The sequence below is a fragment of the Lissotriton helveticus genome, chromosome 3_2 (genome assembly GCF_964261635.1).
Source record: "Lissotriton helveticus chromosome 3_2, aLisHel1.1, whole genome shotgun sequence".
In the NCBI taxonomy this organism is placed as follows: domain Eukaryota; kingdom Metazoa; phylum Chordata; class Amphibia; order Caudata; family Salamandridae; genus Lissotriton; species Lissotriton helveticus.
This window is the reverse complement of record NC_136062.1, coordinates 435169886-435194271: the sequence shown is the minus strand read 5'-3', so window position 1 is coordinate 435194271 and position 24386 is coordinate 435169886. Positions and strand designations below refer to the sequence as shown.

The 24386-nt window shown below is 47.0% G+C and overlaps 1 long non-coding RNA gene across 1 annotated transcript in view; it reads left to right on the top strand.

Annotated features, from left to right (window-relative positions):
* The window catches only part of LOC144826351 (uncharacterized), a 745226-nt gene extending 721073 nt beyond the window's left edge, over positions 1-24153 (top strand). Inside the window, exon 3 of the long non-coding RNA XR_013609802.1 lies at positions 24071-24153. This is a non-coding gene — a long non-coding RNA (uncharacterized LOC144826351). The remainder of the gene's footprint in view (positions 1-24070) is intronic.
* The last annotated feature ends 233 nt before the right edge of the window (positions 24154-24386 follow it).

Here is a 24386-nt window from a genome sequence, read left to right as displayed (position 1 = left end):
ATTGGTGGCAGGTGTGGGATTCACTACTGGTGTTTTTGCAGTGTTATACGGTGATTAGTGTGTCACTAAATTTCCAAATATATAATTTGACGCAAGATTTTCATCTTCTAAGATTTTGCTTTTTTCTCCGTTTTTGCAAAATATACGTTTACCTCACTTCCTTTTGGCTGCAATGGAGATTGAGCTACTCAAGACAGATGGCCTCAGTAAGGCTGAGCCACAGAAGCTGTGCAAGGAGAGGGGGCTGAATATGGGCAAAAAGGCCACAACGATGGACCGCTAGATAGCCCTGCAAGCCTATGAGGTAAGGAGGATGCATTCCACCCCAGATGAGCCAGAGGATGACAACCTGAGGAGGAGAAAGTGGACTTAAAGGAGGAGAAGGAAAAGCGTCTGGCCTTAGACCTCGAGGTGCAGTGTCCTAAGAGACAGGAGGACAACTTGCCTAAAAGAGAGGAGCCCCCTGCCAGAGCAGGGAGCAGTATGTCCTCCCACAGCCTGTCCTGAAGAGTTGGGAGGCAGGGAGGCTGAAAGGGAGTTCAGGTTGCAGTTGGCCAAGCTTAAAATGGAGTAGAAGCTGGCTCTGGAGGGATAGAGACTAGCTCACTAGAGTACCCCGAGAGAGCTGGACACCAGAGCCAAGAGAGCAGAGTCCAACCGCAGTGTTAGAAGCATGCATTCAATAACCACTGGAGAATTAAGACTCTGCATCCCACATTCCTAGTGCCCAACTATGTGCTAGTGTGTGACATCGATAAATAGTTTTCTGCCTATGTATTAGCCATTAGAATGCATAGGGTCCTAGAGGGGGATTGGGGAACTAGCTTGTGGAAACACATGTCAAGAGTGGAGAGGGCTCCCTTCTGACACTAGAGGTGGGAGATCAACCGTAGTATGTCATTTTGAAACCCATTCTACTTGCTAAGTTTAGGCTGATCCCTGAGAGATGACACCTTAGGGACAGACTTAAACTGCCAAACCAGTCTTTGGTAGATTTCTTGGACTACTCCAGCAAGACACTGAGTGAGTAGGTAAGGTGCAGCAAAGATTGATGCTTTTATTGTCCAGTACAATCTGAGTTTGTTCAATATCTGTTTCACAGAGCTGCGCCACCACCTAGTTGAAAGTAAGCTCACTGACCTCAGGAAGCAGACCTCTGGATGGGAGGCTGACCTCTGGATTAGTACCAGAATGTATAAAACGGGCGACTCCAAGATGGGAGGTTCAGATTCTCCCTGCAGAGTGAGGGAGAGGTTCAGGGAGACACAGACATGTCCAAAAATAAGGTGGGGGAAAGAGGTTCCATTGCTCCTTCCCAGAAATATGTAGGTGGTACTGGTGGATTATGGCCTAGGGAGCCCCCTTTTAAATCCGCTGCTCTGTTTGTTCTCAACTACGACACAAGCAGGGGAACAGTATGTGTTATAGGTGGTTATAAGAAACCACCAATGGGTGGAAACTCCACAGGGGTGGCCAATTTGGACTTTGAGGTAAATAGTTCACAGTAACAGGAGGTTGACCACGCCCGAGACTTCTTTAATGAGGAGATATACTCATAGGGTGTGCTTGTGATCCCTGAGGGTGGGAGTCGTCACTTCTACCAGGTTGCATTGAATGGGATCCCTGTCCTTGCTCTGAGGGATAACTATGCCGGTTTCGGGGCCAGCCAGAGCATGGTCGTGGAAAGGCTAGCTTCCCTGATGAGAACACCAGGCAGGTGTATAGGGTAACTCAGGCCCAGGGGCAGGACTTTTCCTGCCCCATGGCTCTGGTATCCCTGGAGTAGGGTGGAGAGGTGACCCATAAGAGAGTCATAGTCCCCAAAAGCCCATTGACTGCATTTTGCGGAATGAATTACAGCTGTTATTGGAAAAGATAAGAGGTGTGGCCACCCAGGGCGCCCCGAAAGCTCAGGTGTCTGGGGTGCCACTCCCAAACAGAGGGTACAGGTACAGGTGTAGGAAAGGCTCCCCATCACCCTATTCAACCAGAGGGTAGAGACTTCAGGACTAAGAGGCTAGTGTCAGGCTACCACCCCCGGAGTGGTGGTAAGGAGAGTGGAAGGAGTGTGAATAATACGTGAGAATGTTGTCCTCCACTCTAACAAACCTCAAAGGCCTGGGGACCTCCCAGAGCACTTAAAGAACTCCTTGCCTGACCCAAGGCCGGTACGGAGGCCTGCCCAATGTTCCTGCTGGAAACCCCCAGCTCACTGTGGATGGGCTGGAGCCTGGCTCTTGACACTGACTGTCGGTTGCCTTTATTATTTGCAGTCCTTATGGGCAGAGTTTTCCTTGGGCTTGAGACATAAGATCGGATCCTAGGGGTGGAAGTGCCACATCGCCATGGTGGTACTGTCTGCTGACTGGGAGGCATCCGAGAGCAAGTAAATGTTAGGTGCTTCACAGATGGGGTCAACAGGTGAGGAGATGGATTCTTCATCGGTCAGTTTAGTGGATCAGGAGAGTGTGGACAAAGGGATCCAACTGAGTTCAGAGGGGCAGTACAGGGCCATGGTCCACGTTATATATCTGGAGCACACCCTCGACCCCTGTTCTAAACTTCTTGCACTGGCTTACTGTCCGTAAGTGAGCGATCTACAAGATGCTCTGCCACATCATCATTTCCTATATGCAATATACCGGATCTATGACTAAACAACTACTGCCTAAACTACGACTTCCTGAACCACGAAAGCTAAACAACTGCTTTTTTTACGACTTCCTAAACCACGATATTGCATTTACGGAATCCCCAGTATGCATTGTAAACTTGACGTTTCTTTTTATACTATCTTTGATAGTGGGCAGAGAGATGCCACGCATAGTTTTGCATTGCAGTCCGGGAACTGTCATGGTTTAGGACTTTGTTGTTTAGGACTTCATTGTTCAGGACTTCGTTGATCAGGATTTGTCGTTTTCGGACTTCGTTGTTCAGGTAAGTCGTTATCTGCCCTGTGTATATAAGCGCTGAAGGCGAGCGCTGTGTGCACGAGCCACTTTCTCTCCTGAGGCAAAGCAGCCGGGAGACAGAAATACTAATTTTTAAACTTTTGTGTCACGGATAACTTGTGTTGTTTTAAAACTGAACGTACCTATTTTGTTTACTGGCACCCTCTGATCGAGCGCTCTGGGCAGCGGAGCTAGCGCTGTCACAGAGGCTGTATTTACTTATCTCTGCCGCCATTGACGGCGTGCAGCAAGGCCACGCCCACTTCGAGGCCACGCCCCCCGCCCTGTGTATATAAGCGCTGAAGGCGAGCGCTGTGTGCACGAGTCACTTTCTCTCCTGAGGCAAAGCAGCCGGGAGACAGAAATACTAATTTTTAAACTTTTGTGTCACGGATAACTTGTGTTGTTTTAAAACTGAACGTACCTATTTTGTTTACTGGCACCCTCTGATCGAGCGCTCTGGGCAGCGGAGCTAGCGCTGTCACAGAGGCTGTATTTACTTATCTCTGCCGCCATTGACGGCGTGCAGCAAGGCCACGCCCACTTCGAGGCCACGCCCCCGCCCTGTGTATATAAGCGCTGAAGGCGAGCGCTGTGTGCACGAGTCACTTTCTCTCCTGAGGCAAAGCAGCCGGGAGACAGAAATACTAATTTTTAAACTTTTGTGTCACGGATAACTTGTGTTGTTTTAAAACTGAACGTACCTATTTTGTTTACTGGCACCCTCTGATCGAGCGCTCTGGGCAGCGGAGCTAGCGCTGTCACAAAGGCTGTATTTACTTATCTCTGCCGCCATTAACGGTGTGCAGCAAGGCCACGCCCACTTCGAGGCCACGCCCCTCGGCCTCTCTTAGCCCCCCTAAAAACATGTGCCTTCACCGGACGCGCAGCGGACGGGCGCAGCGGGCGCGCCGTCTGTGCGCCGAAGGCGCGCCAAAGGCAAGCCCGTCTGGGCCCGTCCGGGCCCAGACGGACCCAGGCCCAACGACTCTGCCGGATAGCCCTCATGACCGTGTGGTGTTTACTGGAGAGGCGCTCCGCGCACTCCAACCTAAGAAAGATCTTGCCTGCTACCACACGCATATTGATGGCAAACCCTTTTCCAACTGCGCGCGCTGCAACCCGATCTCCCTGAGCCCGACAAAACCCGGACTGAAAATAGGACTTCTCAATTGCCGCTCCCTTCCCAAACACGCCCTTGACACCAATCTGCTAATCCAAGATCAGGACTTCGATCTGCTCTTCTTAACGGAGACATGGCTATCAGATAGCTCCGACGCAGACATCGTCTCGGCCCTTCCTGCAGGGTACCTCTGCCAAGCCTTACACAGACCTAATGGGAGGGGAGGGGGGGTAGCCATAATCTTCAGGGACCAATTTACCTGTAGAACCTCCAATGCTCACATTGAGGATTGCGAAAGCAGCCAATTCTCCAACCAAACCTCTCCAGTTCACTCCCTGTCAGGGCTCTTGATCTACCGCCCCCCAGGTGCTCCCGGCAACTTCGTCAACGCCGTCTTTGAATCAGTGTCACAACTAGCATCTGCCACCTCCAACTTTATCATGTTAGGTGACCTAAACTGCCACTTCATGGACCCTACGGACCGGATAGCCTCTGACCTTCGGCAAGACCTTATGTCACTTAATATCCGACTGGTCAACAATGAGCCTACCCACGAGAAGGGACACCTACTGGATCCCATCTTTACTAATGCAGCTACTATCACCACCAAACCACCCGTGCCCCTCCCATGGACGGACCATTTTCTGGTCCCCATTTCCTGGGAAATCCCCACCACGAACCCCCTAATCACCAAAATTCTGGTTTCCGACAGACGTTGGCATAAAATTACACCTAGGGAATGGGCCACTGTCCTTGCAGAATCCACCCCCGAGCTCTCCACCGACCTTACCACGGCGGACAAGCAGTTTGAGGAGTTGATTACCTCCTCTTTAGACACACTTCTCCCTAAAACGATGTGGTTTAAACATCCTAAAAGAATACCATCGGCTCTATGGTACACCCCAGAGCTTAAAGCCCTGCGCCAAGAGTGCAAGAGAACAGAACGTTCTTGGAGAAAAAACAAGTCGAAGAGTAAAAAAGACATCTATTCCATCTCCCTTCTAGCCTACAAAACCGCTATTCGAAAAACTAAAAGCACTTTTTTCCAGGAGAGGATAGATAAAGCGGGATGCTCCAGCAAGGAATCCTACGCCATCCTTAAAGAGCTTCTGAAAACCCCAGAACAGGGACCAAATCACCCCACAGATCCCAAAGCTGATCAAGAAAAATGCCAACAATTGGCTAATTTCTTCCACGACAAAATTCAAACAATCCTCGACTCAATCCCCCTTGCGATTCCATGTGATAAGAATGATCTCCCATACTCCTCAACGCCTACCTGTCTCTCCTCTTGGGGACAAGTCACAACCGAAGAGGTAGGAAACACGCTGAATTCCATTATTATTATTATATTTATTTTTATAGAGCGCAACAGCTACCCTAAGGTTTCCCGGCGCTAAGAAAGAGGCTGAAACAGGTAACAAGGGGAAAGGGACAGTTGAGCAGATGAAGTTTAGTTATTGGTTAAACAACCATGTCTTCAGGTTCTTACGGATTTGCAAATAGCATTCATTTGTGCGGAGTTGGATTGGAAGGGAGTTCCATAACAAGGGGGCCAGATAGGAAAAGGAGCGACCTCCTTGTCTAACTCGATTGATCCTGGGTACCTGGAACTTATGTTGAGTCGAGGAGCGTAGAGTTCTAGTAGGGACGTATGGTTTAACCAAGGAGCTCAAATATGCAGGGGCCTTACCGGCCTTAATTCTATGCATAAAACATAGAGCTTTAAATTTTGCTCGTAGTTCAATCCGGAGCCAATGGAGACTCCGGAGACCAGATGACGTAGAGGATCTTTTTGGTAACCTGCATATCAGTCTCACAGCTTCATTTTGCACTGTTTGGAGTTTCTTGGTAACATCCTTGCATACTCCCAGGTATAAGATGTTGCCGTAGTCCAGCCTAGAAGTAATTAGAGCTTGGACTACAGTTTTTAGTGTATTCTGGGGGAGCATCCACCTGATTTTCCTTAGCCACTTGAGTATGGTAAAACACGTAGCTGCCACTCTGACCGTTTGCTGTTTCATAGATAGGTTTTCATCAAAAATGATGCCCAGGTTGCGAGCATTGGTAGAGGGGGTGGGTGTCGGCCCCATCTGAGAGGGCCAATGTTGTGGGCCCCACAAGGAGGTTTGTTTTCCAAATAAAAGTAATTCCGTCTTTCCTCCATTGAGTTTTAGCTTATTCTCAAACATCCAATTGGCAATGTTGGAGAGGCCCAAATGGAGGGAAGATGGGTTGGAATGTGCATTTGCCGAGAGTGAGTAAACAATCTGGGTGTCGTCAGCGTATGAGTAAATTGTCAACCCAGATTGTTCGGCTAAACGGGCAAGGGGACTGACGTATAAATTAAATAGTAAAGGGCTGAGTATCGAGCCCTGGGGAACCCCATAAGGTTGATTATGGGGTTGAGAAGAGGATGTGGCCGAAAATACTTGAAAAGTTCTCTCAGAGAGAAAACTACTAAGCCAAGCCAGTGCTGGTCCTGTGATACCATAGGTTTGCAAGGTGTTAATGAGGATGGTGTGGGAGACCGTGTCAAATGCGGCACTTAAGTCGAGTAATATAAGTGCCACGGTCTCCCCTTCATCCACTTGCCGACGTATGGTTTCAGAGACACCAAGTAAGGTGGATTCCGTTGAAAAACCTGTCCTAAAACCGGATTGGGATGTGTGAAGAAGGTGATTGGATTCTGTGAAGTGAGTGAGTTGGGAGACAATATGTTTCTCCAAAATTTTGGAAAAAAGGGGCAACAGCGAGATTGGACGGAAATTAGAGGGGTCGTTTGGATCTGCGGTAGATTTCTTGGGAAGAGGTGAGACCATGGCATGTTTCCAAGCTTTAGGGACCTCAGCCTCTCTCAAAGAACTGTTCAGAAGCTCTAAAATGAGCGTGAGGAAAGGGGTATCCAGTGAAGGAAGGATTTGGGGGGGAAAAGGGTCAAGGGGAGAGCCAGACTTGATAGTTTTTATAATTTCGTGTAATGAAAGCAAGTTAAGGGGGACCCAGTTGGTTAGAAGCTGGGGGTGAGTGGCTGAGACGGGGTGATTAATAACTTTTCCTGATTTGGACAAGCTTTCCGGGGAGTTCGGGACTGATGGAAGACTATTTGGGTCTTTGAACTCCTCATAGAATTTGTCGATTTTATTTTGAAAGAATTCTGCCAGAGCATTGCACTGTGCAGAGTCTAGGGAGGGTGCTTTTGGTTGGCAGGATGAACCAGATAAATCCCGGATGATTTTAAAAAGTGCTTTGGGACGATTTTGGGCATTTTCAATAGTTGTTTTAGCAAATTCGGCTCTAGCTAATGCACAATTTGCATGGTAGTTCAGAAGGGCTGCTTTATATAATAATTTTTGTGCGGGATCATAGTGGGCACGCCATCTGCGCTCAAGATTTTTACAGGTTGTTTTTTCCAGCCTAAGGGCATCAGTAAACCAGGGAGCAGGAGGATGGAGTGGAGTTTGGTTTATATTTTTCTGTGGAAGACATGTATTTATGGCAGAACTGAGCCAGTTTTGGATAGTTGTAGCATCTCCTATATTTGTTGTGTTAATTAAGGGCCTGGTGTCCCTAAGACAGGTATTGAGCTTCATAGCATCCAACTTTTTCCAGTTCCTTAACACTCTGGGACCAGATGGAGCTTTACGAGAGATGGTCAGCTGTGGTATTGCTATTGTAAATTCCACTAAATAGTGGTCAGACCAAGGAATAGGTTTCGGTGGTTTGCAAATGATGTTATCTTGATTGAAGAAGATTGGATCAAGGAGATTGCCTGCCTTATGGGTTGGACCTTCATTATGAAGGGTGAGATTTAAGGCCAATAGATCCGCTAAAAAGTTGGTACTGGTGTGACTGGAGATGTCATTTAGATGGATGTTTAAGTCACCAACTATCAAAAAGTTGGTTGCCTCTAGTAGATATGGTGCAATGAGCTCGGGAAACGAAGCAGCCCACGTGCTGGCTGTGCTCGGGGCTCGATATATTAAAGCACCAGATAGAGTGAGATTCGAAGATAACTTAAGCTTAAAAGAACCAGCTTCACAATTGGGAATGTCAAGATCCATCCATTGACATACATAGGAGTTTTGAAAAATAATGGCGATACCACCCCCTTCTTTATGTGTTCTGTTTTTGCTAATATAGCTATAGTTAGTAGGTAGCGCAGCTGCAATGTCTGGACCCGAGCTATTGGTCAGCCAGGTCTCCGTAAGAAACAGTGCAGCTGGTTGTAAATCAGAAAGGAGATCATAAATATCCCTTTTGTGTTTAGGTAGTGACCTACAATTTAAACTGATAAAACAGTGGTTGACTAAAGGTTGAGGGGGAATTGGTATATGCCGCTTTGGTGGAAAGTCGGCAGTTTCCAAATCAATTTCAGAGGGTATGGACAGAAGACAGAGGTTACATTCAGAACAGGAAAAAGGGGTGTATGTGCAGTTTATAATCTTGCCTTGCCATAAAGAGCGGATCCCCTAGGGACCCCGCCCCACTCCGGATCCTCAAGGAGGTAGCTCCCACGATCATTCCACCCCTGACACATCTGATCAATGCCTCACTCCAACAGGGAGTTGTACCCCCGAGCTGGAAGACGGCAGTCGTAAAAGCTCTACTAAAGAAACCCTCCCTCGACCCCGAAAATTTGGCCAACTACTGGCCCATCTCCCTACTCCCGGGAGTCAGCAAGATTGCTGAAAAATTGGTTAATAGGAAACTCTCTCAGTTCCTGGAGAGTAACAACAAATTAAAAACTTCCCAGACGGGCTTTCGCCCAGGACAGGGCACTGACCTCGCCCTCCTGGCAGCGGTCGAGGAAGCCATCACACTATTGGACGGGGGAGGATCAGTGGCAGTGATCCTCCTCGACCTAAGTGCGGCATTCGACACCGTCAACCACCAACTTCTCATTAAAAGACTTAAGAGAGCAGGTGTAGAAGGCTCAGCCCTTTCCTGGATCTCATCCTTCCTAGCTCAACGGACCTATCAGATCTGGGAGAAGTGTGGTATATAAATAAATAATACCGGATCTATTTTTGACTGGATATAGTAATAACAGATAGCTCAATAAATAAGAGTCAAGATTCGAGGTAGTAGGAGTTTGCAGGTTTAATACAGCATAAGGACAGGAACAGGACAACCTGCACGGACAAGATCTGGGATGGCAGCGCTGCACGGGGCAGGATCGGCGTAACATTTAATAACAGTGTACAAGTATATATACTAAAACAGTTTCATTACAATACATACGATAGGCGGAGCAGTGGGTGGGGTCAGTAACAGTCGCGAAAGATAAGGGTGAAAGTAGGTGTAACAGGAGGCGTATACATAGACATGTGATGTAAACGTAACAGAATATGTCATAAATGGGGCGGAAACATGGAGGGGGCTACCTAAGGAGCCGGGACCTCTAACCTAGTGGTGCGCGCAAACTGACAATGACGTGTTACTAGGAGAAGCTGGGGGCTATGACTTCTGCGCTAGGAGCAGAGACTGAAGTCTGGAGAGTCAGGGCGACATGTACCTAAACATTATCTAGTATCTGATGTTTAGAGAACATGTTGATAGAATCCAAAAGCTATCGGGGTAAAGGCTAACAGACTCTAAGACTGGTGCATGCATTATTCTACATGTAGTGCGTGTTGAAGAATATTAAATGACCATAAATACAGTATTTCTCTTACATGGAGACGTAAAGGCTAGACCATGACGGAAACTATTGATGCGATTCAGTAGCTTAGGAATGCAGAGAAGGAGGGCTGGACTGATAACTAGAATCATAACATACTCTTGGCAGACTGAGAGGCAGAGCCAGGCCGAGCCGGGCACTGTGAGGCAGGAAGTAAGTGAAGGGTCAAGAATACAGGTGGGGGCTGTATCGCTCCTCAGCGAGGGCTCAGGAGACAGGAGCCGAATCTGGTGTCCGGGCCCTTTTGAGGCCTAGAAACGGGGACTTTTCAATGAAATAACGTGCACACTGAGAAACGTGGCAACGTAACTTTACATAGGCCTAATACTCGTAGCTTTCACGAGAACTGGAAACTGGCATACTAGAGATGGACACAACTGTAATTGCGTCTTTAATCAAACATGGGGAATACATATGCATATTAATCATGCACACATAGCATAGGATGGGGAACACGTAGGGACACAGAACATGGCAAAATTTACTTTTCCACATTCCCTCCTTGTCACTACGTTTCCATCAGGAAACATCAATATTCATGATACCATCTATTATTTCATACAGTATCATTTGCTCGTCTCGAACTGTCTTGGAACGGGATTTAGGACGGGACTTGGGACTAGGAATACAAGAGGTAGCACAAATGCCGCAAATCGCAGGGCCACATTGTATACAGAGGCAGCAACTGAATATGATCGCTACTGCAATACCTAGAAAGGACAACACTTTCCATCCCCAGGCGGAAATTATATTCCAGAACCAACCGGACCATGTCCAGGTGCCTGGATTTTGGTGTAACAGATGGGCAATTTTATGAAGTCTGGTTATAGCTGAATAAACAGACGGCGCGTTATTAGGAATGAAAATGCAGCAACTAGATCCGATGACTCTACATGCCCCGCCCCTATCGGCCAGTATGACGTCAAGGACGAGACGATTCTGGAGCACGACAATTCTCATAAAAGATTGCTCTTCGGTTAAGTTACCTAGAGCAGAGGTAGTCTCAATCACTACTGCTTCAAGTGTTCTGGTTAATCTACGTATCAGTTTACTATTCACGACAGTACCTAAGTAGGGGAAGACACCTTTATTAATATCTATGTATTGCTCTAGAGCAGTTTCAGTATAATCGACAATCGGGAGGTCTCTCTTGTGTCTAGTATGTACTAGGTGGGAGTTCCTATGATAGTCAGGTGGGGCTAGAAAAACTGGTGGCAGTAGGAATGCAATGTAACAGGTTCCCTCCCAATCGAGGGGCAGACGAACATATGCGGTCTGACCACAAACAAAATAGGAATGACGTGAAGCTTTGAAAATAGATTTCCCACTGTCACTATACTTGACAGTAGTAGTACAATCACTATGTCCTACATGTACGGAACCATTCTTTCTGACACATAATTCACCTTTGACTGGTAGTACTGACATAGCAGGTAAGTCTGGAGTAGTATCAGACTGAACATTCAGGACCATAAAATTCGAAGAATAATTACCCAAATTATAAACTTCATTTTCTAGATCTAACCCTGTTCTGTGGGGAAGACCTTGCTTGTCTGGAGAACATGTACTGTTCAGAAAGGACATATCATTTGAGGATGACGTTAACGTGGACCATGCTCCACATGAACCGTTATGTGAAAATGGATAAGGAAACAGTGGCAGAACTCCCTTCGGTGTCTGGAAAGGGGGGAGTCGACCACACACCCAACAATTAGTGGCATTGCTGGTCTGGTGTGAATAATGTAACATGCGGATAAATGAATTGTTGCGCATAGCAAGACGATAAGATAGTTCATGAGGAGGCAGATCACTAAACGTGTGCTCTACTGTAGCATTAGAAGACTTATTTACATGAGAAATTGGAAAACATAAATGCAATGCATAACTCGTGCAGGTAATCATAAGGCTGAGATATAGCAGAAAACATAAAATAGTAATGCAACTTTTAGAGTTCTCACTAACTCTCTCTCTATGGGGGTCTATTTTATACATGTCAGAAACCGGTCTAACCGTTTCACCTAGGGGAGGACTTAGACAATCAAACTGGCTGACTTATTTTACTAGACCTTAATTTCAACTTATACTCCTGCTGCGGAGTTTTCTCTAACAGGGAGGAATTAATGTCTTTTGCGGGACAGTCCTTGAGAATAGTACTTTGGCAGTCTTTAAAATCCTCGGAAATGTTCTTGGAAACAGTCTTTAGTCCATAAAACTTCTTTACATGCGACAAATGCACCCAGCCCTTCCTGCCTTCCAGCTTGACGGCAGTACGGGTGGCCAGGAGAACTTGCTTGGGCTCCTTCCAGCGGGACTCCAGCAGACTTGAACGATCAAAGTTCCTTACGAGAACCAGACTTCCGGGAACGATTTCATGCGGTTTCACCTCGGTATTGTCTGAAAATGCGGCGGCAACCTGTGAACGACAAGAGTGTAGGGCAGACATCAAGGAAGCTAGGTAATCTGTCAGCATATTACTGGAAACATCTGTAATACTTCGGGGTCTAGGTGTACCCCACATATTAGGGGGGCGGCCAAAAATGACCTCATAAGGGGACAGACCTGATCTGGAATGTGCGACCATGCGCATATAAAACAGAGCGACTGGCAGAGCTACTAGCCAGTTTACACCTTTTTCTTGACAGACTTTAGCAATGCGGATTTTCAGGGTCTGGTTATGTCTCTCTACTAGACCGGCTGCTTCAGGATGGCGTACACAATGGTACTTCCACTGGTATCCTAACAACAGGGAAACGTGTTTCATCAGTTCAGATGAGAATGGCTGGCCGTTATCAGAATATACGACCCTAGGGAGTCCATAGCGGGGGAAGAATTCACGAACCAACTGCTTGGCAGTGGTCGCGGCTGTGTAATCTGGGACTGGATATGCTTCTGTCCACCTGGACAAAGCGCATACAACTACAAGGACATACTTGAAACCTCGACATCGCTCCATCTGAATATAATCCATCTGGAGGACTTCAAAAGGGTGGTCAGGGGGCTGGAATCCACCTTGTTCCACCGGGACACTTTTACCTGGATTAAACTGGCAACATATCATACAGGTACGGACTTTCTGCTTGGCTGCAGCTCGTAAGTGCTTGTTGAACCAAATGTTCTGGATACTGTCTAACATGGCTTTTTCTCCTAGGTGTGCTGGACTATGTGCGGTATTGATAATGACTTGAACCATTGAGTCGGGGAGAAACCATGTGGCTCTACCCTTCGTCACCCATCCCTGATCTGTCTGGACCCCTCCTTGTTCGGACCATTTCTTGATTTCTTCGGGAGTAGCATGTAACTGGATATCTATGACATCTTGAGTAGGGTCCTTAACTGTCATACAAGTAGTCTGTTCTGGAGTATGTGTCTGTGTCGGATTAACTGACATGTCTGGAGTCTGTGCTGTAAGCTTGGCTGTTCGATCTGCTAGATCATTACCTTGAGAAATAATGTCAGTAACTTTCGTATGTGCTTTGCATTTCATGATAGCAATAGATGTTGGTAAATGTATGGCATCTAACAGAGCTTGAATAAGGAGACCATGCTGAATCTTGGTTCCATGAGAAGTCATGAAACCTCTCTCCTGCCAGAGCACTCCGAAGTCGTGTACAACTCCGAATGCGTAACGTGAATCTGTGTAAATATTAACTTTCAGGTTCTTGGCGTGTATGCAGGCTTGGGTCAGAGCAACTAGCTCTGCTGCTTGAGCAGACAGGGTGTCAATACGGTGTGTTTCTATAACTTCAGTGTCAGTAGTCACTGCATACGCGGCTACTAGTTCTCCTGTACTTGTTCTCATACATGAACCATCCACATAAAGTGTCAGGTCAGGATTTGGTAATGGAATATCTGTCAGATCTTGTCTTGGCTTAGTCATAGTATTAACTACTTCCACACAGTCGTGTGTAGCAGGATTCGAAATAACTGACGGTAACAGTGTAGCAGGATTTAGAACGTTGCAGCGTCTGATTTCTATGTGTGGCTGGAACAGTGTCAGTTCATAACCTGTTAAACGTGCAATTGTCAAGTGCTGAGTCTGTGTTCGGTTTAAAAGAACTTCCACGGAGTGTGGAACTTGTACTGTCAAGGAATGACCTAATACTATGGAATCACTTTGTCTGATAGCTAGTGCTGTGGCTGCAACTGACTTGAGGCACGCAGGCAGAGCCTGGGCTACTGGATCTAATGTGCTCGAAAAATAAGCACAGGGCTTGTATTGTCCTGCTTGATCTTGCGTGAGAACAGATAATGCTGTACCATCACATTCTGTAACAAAAAGTGTAAAAGGCTTACTGTAGTTCGGTGTAGCTAGAACAGGAGCTTGGCATAAAGCTTTCTTTAACTCATTGAAACTAAGTGTATGTTCAGATGTCCAAGAGAGGACAGTCGATACGGCTGCCTCCTGTGTCGTTAACTGTATCAGTGGCTTGGCTAGAAATGCATACTGAGGAATCCATTGTCTGCAATAAGAAGTAAGGCCGATAAAAGCACGTACCTCCTTCTGGGTCTTGGGCTGAGGAAGACTCGCTATTAACTGGATACGGTCTGGTGTCAACTGCCTACCCCACTTGGACAGTAAGTGGCCTAAGTAGATCACTTGCTGGACACAGAATTGAAGCTTTGAAGGGGACACCTTGTGCCCCATCTCGGCTAGGAAATACAGAACTGTAAGTGACGCTCGCTCGCAAGCACGTTCAGAACGGGCTGTGATCAGTAGATCATCGACATACTGGAGCAGGGCAGTGTCAGTTGGCATGTGAATGTTGTCTAGTTGTCTCTTAAGTGCTTGACTGTAAATACTAGGACTTTCTGTGAATCCTTGAGGAGCTCGTGTAAATTTATAGCTCCTTCCATTTAAACAAAAACCGAAAAGGTACTGGCTGTCTGGATGAATTGGAACACTGAAAAACGCGTTCTTGAGGTCTATGACTGTGAAAAATGAGGCTTCGGAATCAATGGCTGTCAATAGGGAAGAAATATCTGGAACAACTGGATACTGGGGAATAATACATTTATTGAGTTCTCGAAGGTCAATCACTAATCGATATACTGGGGGTGCATTTGGATCAGTACGTTTCATGACTGGAATGATCGGATAATTACATACATTGGAGTCAGTTTCTACAACTACTCCTTGAGCCACGAGCTCGTCAATAATTTTGGATAAGGCTGCTACAGCCTCAGGTGGCAATCTGTACTGTCTGATTCGTGGCAGGACTATACCCTGCTTGAGAGTCACACGATGGGGTGTGATTTGCATGAAGCCAACATCAGTTGGACCTCGCGCCCATAGATGCTGCAGAACAGTAGACAATCTTGGATCAAAATCTCGTAATACATAGTGACCCTTGAAGTCACGTAAAAACAAACGTATTCCCTCTGGGGAACAGCAAATAACTGCACCTAATTCTTTCAGTGTCTTAATGCCTAACAGATTTTCTGGACATGATTTCGTAAGTAATAGATCAGTAGTGCGGGACAATGGACCTACTTCTAGAGTAACTGGCTTTGAAATCTCGTTTACAATAGGCTTTCCTGAAAATCCAAGGGAAACATTTCTAGAGCCTGAGAGCGGAGCCCCTGGAACTTCGGCGTGACTTATGGTAGTCCTACTTGCCCCTGTATCAATCAGAAACTTTCTGTCTTTCCCTAATACTTGACTATGAATATAGGGACCTTCTTGATCTACAGGAATCTCGATGAGAGGCAAGCCTACCTCCCTCTCTAGGCTGTTTCATGAGTACTGTTGGTACTCTGGATACTCTGTCTGAGCATACTGATACATCTGCTGTGTAACATGCTGTGTTGCAGCAATAGGCTGCGGTGCTGGAACTGTCTGTTGTGCATTCTGTGGCTGAGAAGTCTGTAAAACTTGTTCTTGTCTAGGCGGGCGTGGTCTTTCTTTAGTCTTACCGGTAGCTATATTATGTTTCAGAACTGCACACTCGTTTATGAAATGACCTGGCTGTTTACAATAATTGCAGGTCCCTTTAACGGGAGCTGCAGGATGACTGACTTGATTCGGACCCTTCTTCTGACTGTCTTGAGGAATAGATTGTGCAACTAGTACTTTCATTTTCGTGTCTTTCATACGTTTTCTCTCGTGTTCTTGCTCTTCTCTGATTCTATTCTGGTGGTACTGGAGCATCTGTAACATCTGGGACGGGGTACTAGCTTGCCATGTACTTTCGACTTTCAAAACTCGATTCTTAACTTGTGGACTTGAATTCTCGACTAGTTTAGTAACAAAAAGATGAGGGTATGACTCGCTACTCGTCTTCAATCCACTGTTTATAATGAAACATTTTTCAAATCTAGAATAAAAATCACTAGTGTCTTCGTCTTGTTTCTGTTTACAGGCTGAGATTGCATCCCAGTCTTCCTTTTTAGTGGCTAATAATCTAGGCAAAACTTGTATTAACAGTTCTGGTAATTCTTGACATTTGTCTCCAAGACCGGTACCTGGTACTCGTATCTTATCTTCAGCTTCTAGAACTGCCCAATCGATCTTTTTCTCTCCCACCTCCCAATCTTTTTCCTTGAGTTTTTCATATATGCCCGCAGGCAACAGAACTTTTAACATTTTAATAATATCTGGATACGTGTATTCTCCCATACGGAGCATGTCTTTTAATTCTCGGTGGAACCCTGCTGGATCTTTGTCGTGACAGGGAATTAATTTCTTCATCTCTAAGAGTTCCATCTTTGTAATTGGGGTGTAAACAAATACTCGTTGCATTTCACCATCTGCTGTCCTGACTGGGTGTACTTCTCGTAACGGATTCTGTCTATCTATGTAAAACGGTTTACTTTCTGGAGGTGAGACATGAACAAAATGCGGGTTCAGGAACGTTCTATATTTATGACGCTGTTCTAGAATGACGCTAACTAAATCGGTACCTAAACCTTTCCATCTATACTGGAGTAACTCGTTCAGGACATCATGTAACGGACCTGGATCAGAATGTTGACCCTCATACAGAGTGATGAGGTGCTGGATCATATACATACCCACCAGTCGTTGTTCGGCTGGGGGCAATTTCAGAAACATTTGCGCCACTATTTCGTCTGGAAAAGTGGTAGAATCAGTAACCCATCGGACTGCTGATCGGGCTAGTTCTTGTCCATGCATGGTACTTAACTCACTATAACCGATTCGTGATTTCAAAATGTGATCGGTAGCTTGAAATACTTGTTCTAGAGAACCTTGTTCCGGTGCTGGATGATGAAAGATTTTCTTGTGTTCCAGGCGTGAATGTCGGTCGGAAAGTCTAGTTCTACCTACATACGCTATTCTGGCGGTATTCTCGTCGTCTACCTCTTCAGTATAAGAGTCATTCTCTTTCTCGCTTACTTGTGCTGTTTTACGTTGTTCGTGTAACCTTATTATTTCCTTACGAATTTTCTTGTACATACTCTCTATAGTACTGATGGTTCTGTGCTTACCCTCGGCTATATTATCACTCCACCTTGTCAGGGTTCTCATTTCGGCCGGATCTTTGGTCGGATAATCTTGTTCCCTTATTAAACAATTAATCAGAAACTTTAATATCATGAGCTGAGTCTCAGCTTTCCTTTGAGACATGGCTTCGCCAATACTTTCTGGATCATCCCCTGTACGGATGAAACGATATATTCTGTCTAGATCTTCTTTCATATCCGGTAGGGTGTCCAAATACCCGGTCACCCGTCTTACACGTATGGAATATATAACCGTACTATCATCGCCTGTGACTGGATCATAGCGGCATTCAGTAAGAGCTCGTCGGATTTCTGCAACGGACTTATATTTGGGCGTACGCTGTAACGCACGTTCATGTAACTCGATTAACGTTACACGTTGGTGTGGCGGCGGGGTACCAGGAGGACTTCCTCCTGCGGCCCCTAAACTAGAATCGTCGACTGACATTCTTCGTGCTGGCAGAGTGACTGATGTGGCGGGAAGTTGTACTATGGGCTGGACCGGGGGTACCGTAGCAGGTACTGCAAAAGGTGCCCCGGTGTCTGGAGGAGGATTTACAGGAGCTGGTGGAACAGGATTTGCATATTCTGGGACTGTGTCGTCCAAATAGGACGAGATAAAAATATCAGCTGCGGTCGGTTTGTGACGTAGCTTGGTCGGAACTAATGGTGGCGGAAAATTACTGGATGCCTCCGGGGTCGCTTTTGGCAAGCCCTCGGCAAGAAGAGGATTCATACCCTTAATGAGGGCATTCCTCTGTCTGTCTGACCGTTCGGTTTTAACTCGCTCACCTATCTCGATTAATTCCCTTTCTTGGACTCTTTCTGAGGATTCTCTACTTAACTCTGACTTTCTGATTTCTTTTTCGGTTCTTTTATGAGATTCTTTGCGCCATAACTCAATGGCATCTTTCTGTGACTGTCTGGCTTTCTTTTTCCATAATGCTTCTTCTACTCGCATGATGCACTCGGCATCCCACGTACCTGATACGGGCCATCTATACTTTTCTTCTAACTCTTTGGTGTACTCCACCCATAAATCTAGATATAATATGGCACTTATGCCATGCTTTTGATACATAAAATGACCTGGACTGTCCCTAGGCGGGACAGGAACTGCTTCTTCTAACAGACCTTTTCTAGTTTTTAACTGACGTAGTTTGGAAAACAACGGCATGACTGGACTGTAATCTAGACACAATACAATACACAATGAACACGATAATTACACCACTTTCATACCACGACATTAAAATACATGAATGACATTTAGAATAACAGTTCTGACAAAATACTACCTGGAATACTGAAAACAGAATACATGAATCTCTCGAGAACAGAACGGACTAGAACAGAAACTAGATGCACTGCTAAAACAGTACGAAACTTACCGGTCTCATAAAGAGACACGTCAGGACCCGCATCCACCTGAGTGGACACTTCGTGTTGGGTCTGTGTACCACCAAACCCACGGACCAGAGTCAATTAGATTGACCCTGTCTAGATACTACCCCAGCAACGGTACTCACCGGGCAGCAAGAACGGAAGGCCTCGGACTGGACTGGACTGCTTCGACGCCGGACGGACGAACTTCGGACTTCTGTTACGGGTGGGCCTCCGGATACCTCGGACCTTGGACTCTCGGCTTGGGCTCTGGTCGGGACTCGCCGCGTTCCTCCACCGCCTCGTCTGGATGCTGGACCGCAACCTCCGTCTCCTCCGTGGGCCTGAGGGATACTTGAAGCAGAAATATCTGCACGTGCACGGTATGGTTCCGTCACGGCTGCAGAGGATCAGGGGGCCTGCGTGGCTTCACTGGCGCGTGGGGAAAGGGCAAGTCCCTGTTCGGGCGCCATTATGTGGTATATAAATAAATAATACCGGATCTATTTTTGACTGGATATAGTAATAACAGATAGCTCAATAAATAAGAGTCGAGATTCGAGGTAGTAGGAGTTTGCAGGTTTAATACAGCATAAGGACAGGAACAGGACAACCTGCACGGACAAGATCTGGGATGGCAGCGCTGCACGGGGCAGGATCGGCGTAACATTTAATAACAGTGTACAAGTATATATACTAAAACAGTTTCATTACAATACATACGATAGGCGGAGCAGTGGGTGGGGTCAGTAACAGTCGCGAAAGATAAGGGTGAAAGTAGGTGTAACAGGAGGCGTATACATAGACATGTGATGTAAACGTAACAGAATATGTCATAAATGGGGCGGAAACATGGAGGGGGCTACCTAAGGAGCCGGGACCTCTAACCTAGTGGTGCGCGCAAACTGACAATGACGTGTTACTAGGAGAAGCTGGGGGCTATGACTTCTGCGCTAGGAGCAGAGACTGAAGTCTGGAGAGTCAGGGCGACATGTACCTAAACATTATCTAGTATCTGATGTTTAGAGAACATGTTGATAGAATCCAAAAGCTATCGGGGTAAAGGCTAACAGACTCTAAGACTGGTGCATGCATTATTCTACATGTAGTGCGTGTTGAAGAATATTAAATGACCATAAATACAGTATTTCTCTTACATGGAGACGTAAAGGCTAGACCATGACGGAAACTATTGATGCGATTCAGTAGCTTAGGAATGCAGAGAAGGAGGGCTGGACTGATAACTAGAATCATAACATACTCTTGGCAGACTGAGAGGCAGAGCCAGGCCGAGCCGGGCACTGTGAGGCAGGAAGTAAGTGAAGGGTCAAGAATACAGGTGGGGGCTGTATCGCTCCTCAGCGAGGGCTCAGGAGACAGGAGCCGAATCTGGTGTCCGGGCCCTTTTGAGGCCTAGAAACGGGGACTTTTCAATGAAATAACGTGCACACCGAGAAACGTGGCAACGTAACTTTACATAGGCCTAATACTCGTAGCTTTCACGAGAACTGGAAACTGGCATACTAGAGATGGACACAACTGTAATTGCGTCTTTAATCAAACATGGGGAATACATATGCATATTAATCATGCACACATAGCATAGGATGGGGAACACGTAGGGACACAGAACATGGCAAAATTGAATTTTCCACAGAAGAACGCCCGCTCCTCCGAAATTCCCCTCCAATGTGGTGTGCCTCAGGGCTCCTGCCTGAGCCCCACTCTATTCAATATCTATATGTCCACATTGGAGGAGGTTATCACCCCATTCGGAGTGAGCGTCGTCAGCTACGCCGACGACACACAACTAGTGGTGTCTCTATCTCATCCCAGACAACAATCAGCAGACCTACTCAACTGCCTTACGCAGGTCCATTGCTGGATGAACCACTCAGCCCTAAAACTAAACGGGACAAAAACTGAAGTATTGCTCCTTGGTCCAAAAGGGCTCACACTCTCCTCGAACATCTGGCCAGCCTGTATGGGCCCCCCCCCTGACCCGAAAGATGAGGTAAAAAGTCTGGGTGTGTGGCTCGACTCGGACCTTTCTTTTTCCGTGCAGGCAAACAAGGTAGCCGGGACCTGCTTTGGGCTCCTGAAATCACTGAGGAAAGTCCTGCCCCTCTTACCCTTTGATTCCCAAAAATTGCTTATTCAGGGCTTGATACTTTCAAGGCTTGACTATAGCAATGTGATCTATCTAGGCGCCCCTGAAGTGACCCTTACTAAGCTACAAAGAATCCAGAATACGGCGGCCCGGATTATCACAAATACCCAAGCCAGAACCTCCGCTAAACCGGCCTTAAAACTTCTCCACTGGCTTCCCATAAGGGAGCGGGTCAAATTCAAGGCCTTGTGCCTAGTCCACAAACTACTACAAAAGCAAGGCCCCCCTGTCCTCAGTAAACTCATTACACCTTATTAATCCACGAGATCCCTCCGGTCGGACACAGAAAACTTCATCACCACCCCCAGATTCAAGAAACCCCGCTCAGGTGGAAGACGTTTCTCAGTCCAAACTGCACGTCTCTGGAACTCGCTCCCCCGCGACCTGAGACTTGATACACACTACCTTCACTTCAGGAAACGGCTCAAAACTCATCTCAATCCCCAATGATTCAAGCCCATCCTAAACACTGATCTTTGGTCCCTCCCCTCTTTTCTCCCTTTTTAGGTCTCGTAGCGATACAGTGCGTAAGCACTGTACTCGGCGAGATCTAATGTTACTGACTCTGCTTCCCAGGAGACAGTGCCGGCCGCGCGCTTCTCTCAAAAGGCGATCGGCGCAGGCCACGAGCGCGGCTGTCTCCTGGGAAGCGCCAACATATACAGGCACACCTCCCCCTGCACGCATGCGCACACAGCACCACACACATACACAAGCGCACATACACGCACGGGGAGACGTCCCCCCCCACCCCTCCGCCGTCGCATACACACACGCACACATACAGGCATTCCCCCCTTCCCCTGAGGGGGTCACATAGCTCCCCACGCTGGAATAAATATGAAAAGTGCTCTGACGCCTGGCATGGTTCCTGCTTTACACAGTCATAAAATAAATACCTTAAATTATGGCCCCGCCCGCTGCCGCAGCTCACCCCGGCTGTCTCCCATCCGGGGGGGGGGCGGGGTCGCTCGCTGGTGCCGGGTGCCGGGTGCCCCCCTCCCCGGTGTCAGCTGCTCCTAGCGGGTTACCGACCGGGTCCTCCGCAGTCCTTTCCACCTACTATCTCCCGGGGCCCGCAGCCGCCCCCGCGATCCCAGCCTGCGCGGCCGGAGGGAGGACCTCCAGCGATCCCATCGACCAGCGTGCAGCGGGGACTCCGCCTATTACTTCCTGCTTTCAATCATAGGCAGCGCCGCCCGGAGGCCTCCGCCTCCCATGAGTATCCAGGGGCCGCCTCCGGAGCCGGCAGCCAGCAGCGCTGATCCCGCCGCGACCGCACCGAGCGATGCTCCTCTCCATGGTGTGGTTCAAGGCTCCTCGACGCAAGGCCAAGAAGGCGCCTCTAAGGTAACCAGCGCTTTCTGACTCCTCGGAGGTGGCGGGGCGGGGTGAGGCGACTGGCGGGGATCCTGGGGTTTAGCACACATTGTCGGGTTTGGAGGAGGCGCGGCGGGCGCTCTGAGGCAGCGGCACGTCAGGCAGGGGTGATAACCAAATGCATGCTCGGTGAAAGAAATATTTGTGCATTTCACGTAAAATAATAAATGGTGTTGTCAGTTAAGCTTAAGTGTGTGTTTTGAGAATAGGTGTGAACACGGATTCGAGACGGTATTCGCCAAGTTGTACCCCAAGCAGTAATACCAAAAGGTGAACAACATGTTACATCTCTGCGCTCGCACGGATTCTCGCCTTCTGTTTTGTGTGTTGTAGACTGTGCGTGGCAGACCGCACATCTGTCTAGGGCTCTAGGCGCTGTATTCAAGGGTGCGGTGAGAACCCTCTCTACAGCAGGCACGCCACTGATGTATGAACAGTAAATATATTCTTCTGTCCCTTTATGAACTTGTGGTTTCTTGTTGCATATTTTTTCCCGTTGCAAGTGTAGCAAAAATTCTTTAGCAAAATGCGGAAGGCGTGCAATAGTTTCCTAGAACAGTGCGAGAGTTCCCACCACGAATACTGCACAGGCTGCCCCAGGACCAGAGGAAAGGCCTCACTTCAGAGGAGTGAAGGCTGAGTCAGTCTGGAGGGACTCCAGACCTGCGATATGCAGGAAGACCGTAGCTCTCAGCACCGAGTCCTTAACTTTTAAGCGGTTCTCTGTAGTCATTGACTTTCGGAAGTCAAGCTTGAATGCAGGTCTGACTGAGCCAACGCACCTCCAGTAGACACTGCTCCCTATGCGATGTGACCTCCAACTATCACTGGTTTAAACAGCCCCACCTCACCATGTCTGTACCCCAAGCTGTGTGAGCTCTAAGAGTTATCACTGCTCCACCCAACCCCACTAGACCATATCTGCTTCCTTGCCCGTACCACATCTACTCACTAAGTGCTGCAGTCTCCTAATCTCCCCTCCCGTCGTGAAAGGGATATCCGACCCTCTTAAGTAAAACTTATTCAGTGATTAAAAACTGATAATATTGTTTGAAGAAAATACACTCTGTGTCATCATTAGAGCTGCGTGAATAATAACAGCTGTGAGCAACAGCACTCTTGCACACACTCAAACTGGTCACCAATTCAAAGTATGCTAAAAAATTTATGCAACGCATTGTCATACACAATGCCAATAACTCAAACTTTAATGCTGCGAGACCTATTGCATTGCAAATGCTTGTTTCCCTTCCTCCTGTCCTCGACCCACTTAATCAAGAGAAAGGACTCCTAGCGCTGGGATACCTTAGGGTGACTACGCGCTTTACAAAAATAAATAATAATAATAATAATAATAATAATAATAATTAAAACTTTGTTGTTTAGGATGTTTCCCCGATAGACCAACACTACCTGAGAAATACGTCTATTTCTGCCAGCCTCTAGGGCTCTTAGATCAGCTAAGCAGGTCACTCTGTCGCACGGCAGATCTACTGGTGCCAGGAGGGGTCTGTTGCTCATACTCTTGCTGTCCATAACAACACTCTTCTTATGAACTTGCAGCTAACTCTGAACCTTTTGCAATTTAGGAATCTTCTTTAAACTTGGTAATGCAACATTAATGATTAGTGCCACTATATAAGGGCTTCTAGCCTTCTGATTGCTGACTGTGTCTGTTTTCTGATTCTCTATCCTGCTTTGACTGCACAAGGACACCACTCTGGGGATGGTTGTGTGCACTATAAACCACAGAAACACAACATCATTTTAAAGCAATTAGTGGGCCTTTAGTTTTTAGATCTTAAGCTGTCTTTGTGTTCTGAAAGTGTTGCTACGTGAGAACCATTGCATTAGATATTTGTATTCAGAGTAAAAAATGGTTTGCAATTAATTTTATATTTTATTTTTGTTGTTTACAGCTCATAAAGAAGACAGAGCAGCCCTGTGAATGCTGTTGTGGAGGTGAAGTTCATAAAAAATCATGCCATGTGGTGAGGAATTCAGGTGAGTTGGATAAAGTAAAGGGACATGATGGGTGTGGGCTAACGGCAAGAGAGTCGACCTCAAAGCTGGGGAACCGGGTTTGAGTCACGGCAGGCACGTTCATCATCCTGTGATTATAGGCACATCACTTAATCTCTCAGTGCTTAACAAAAATGAATGTGTCTTTCTGTAACGCAACTGGTGCTCATGCAAAATGCTCTGATACCTTCGGGTCAAGTTCACGCTATATAA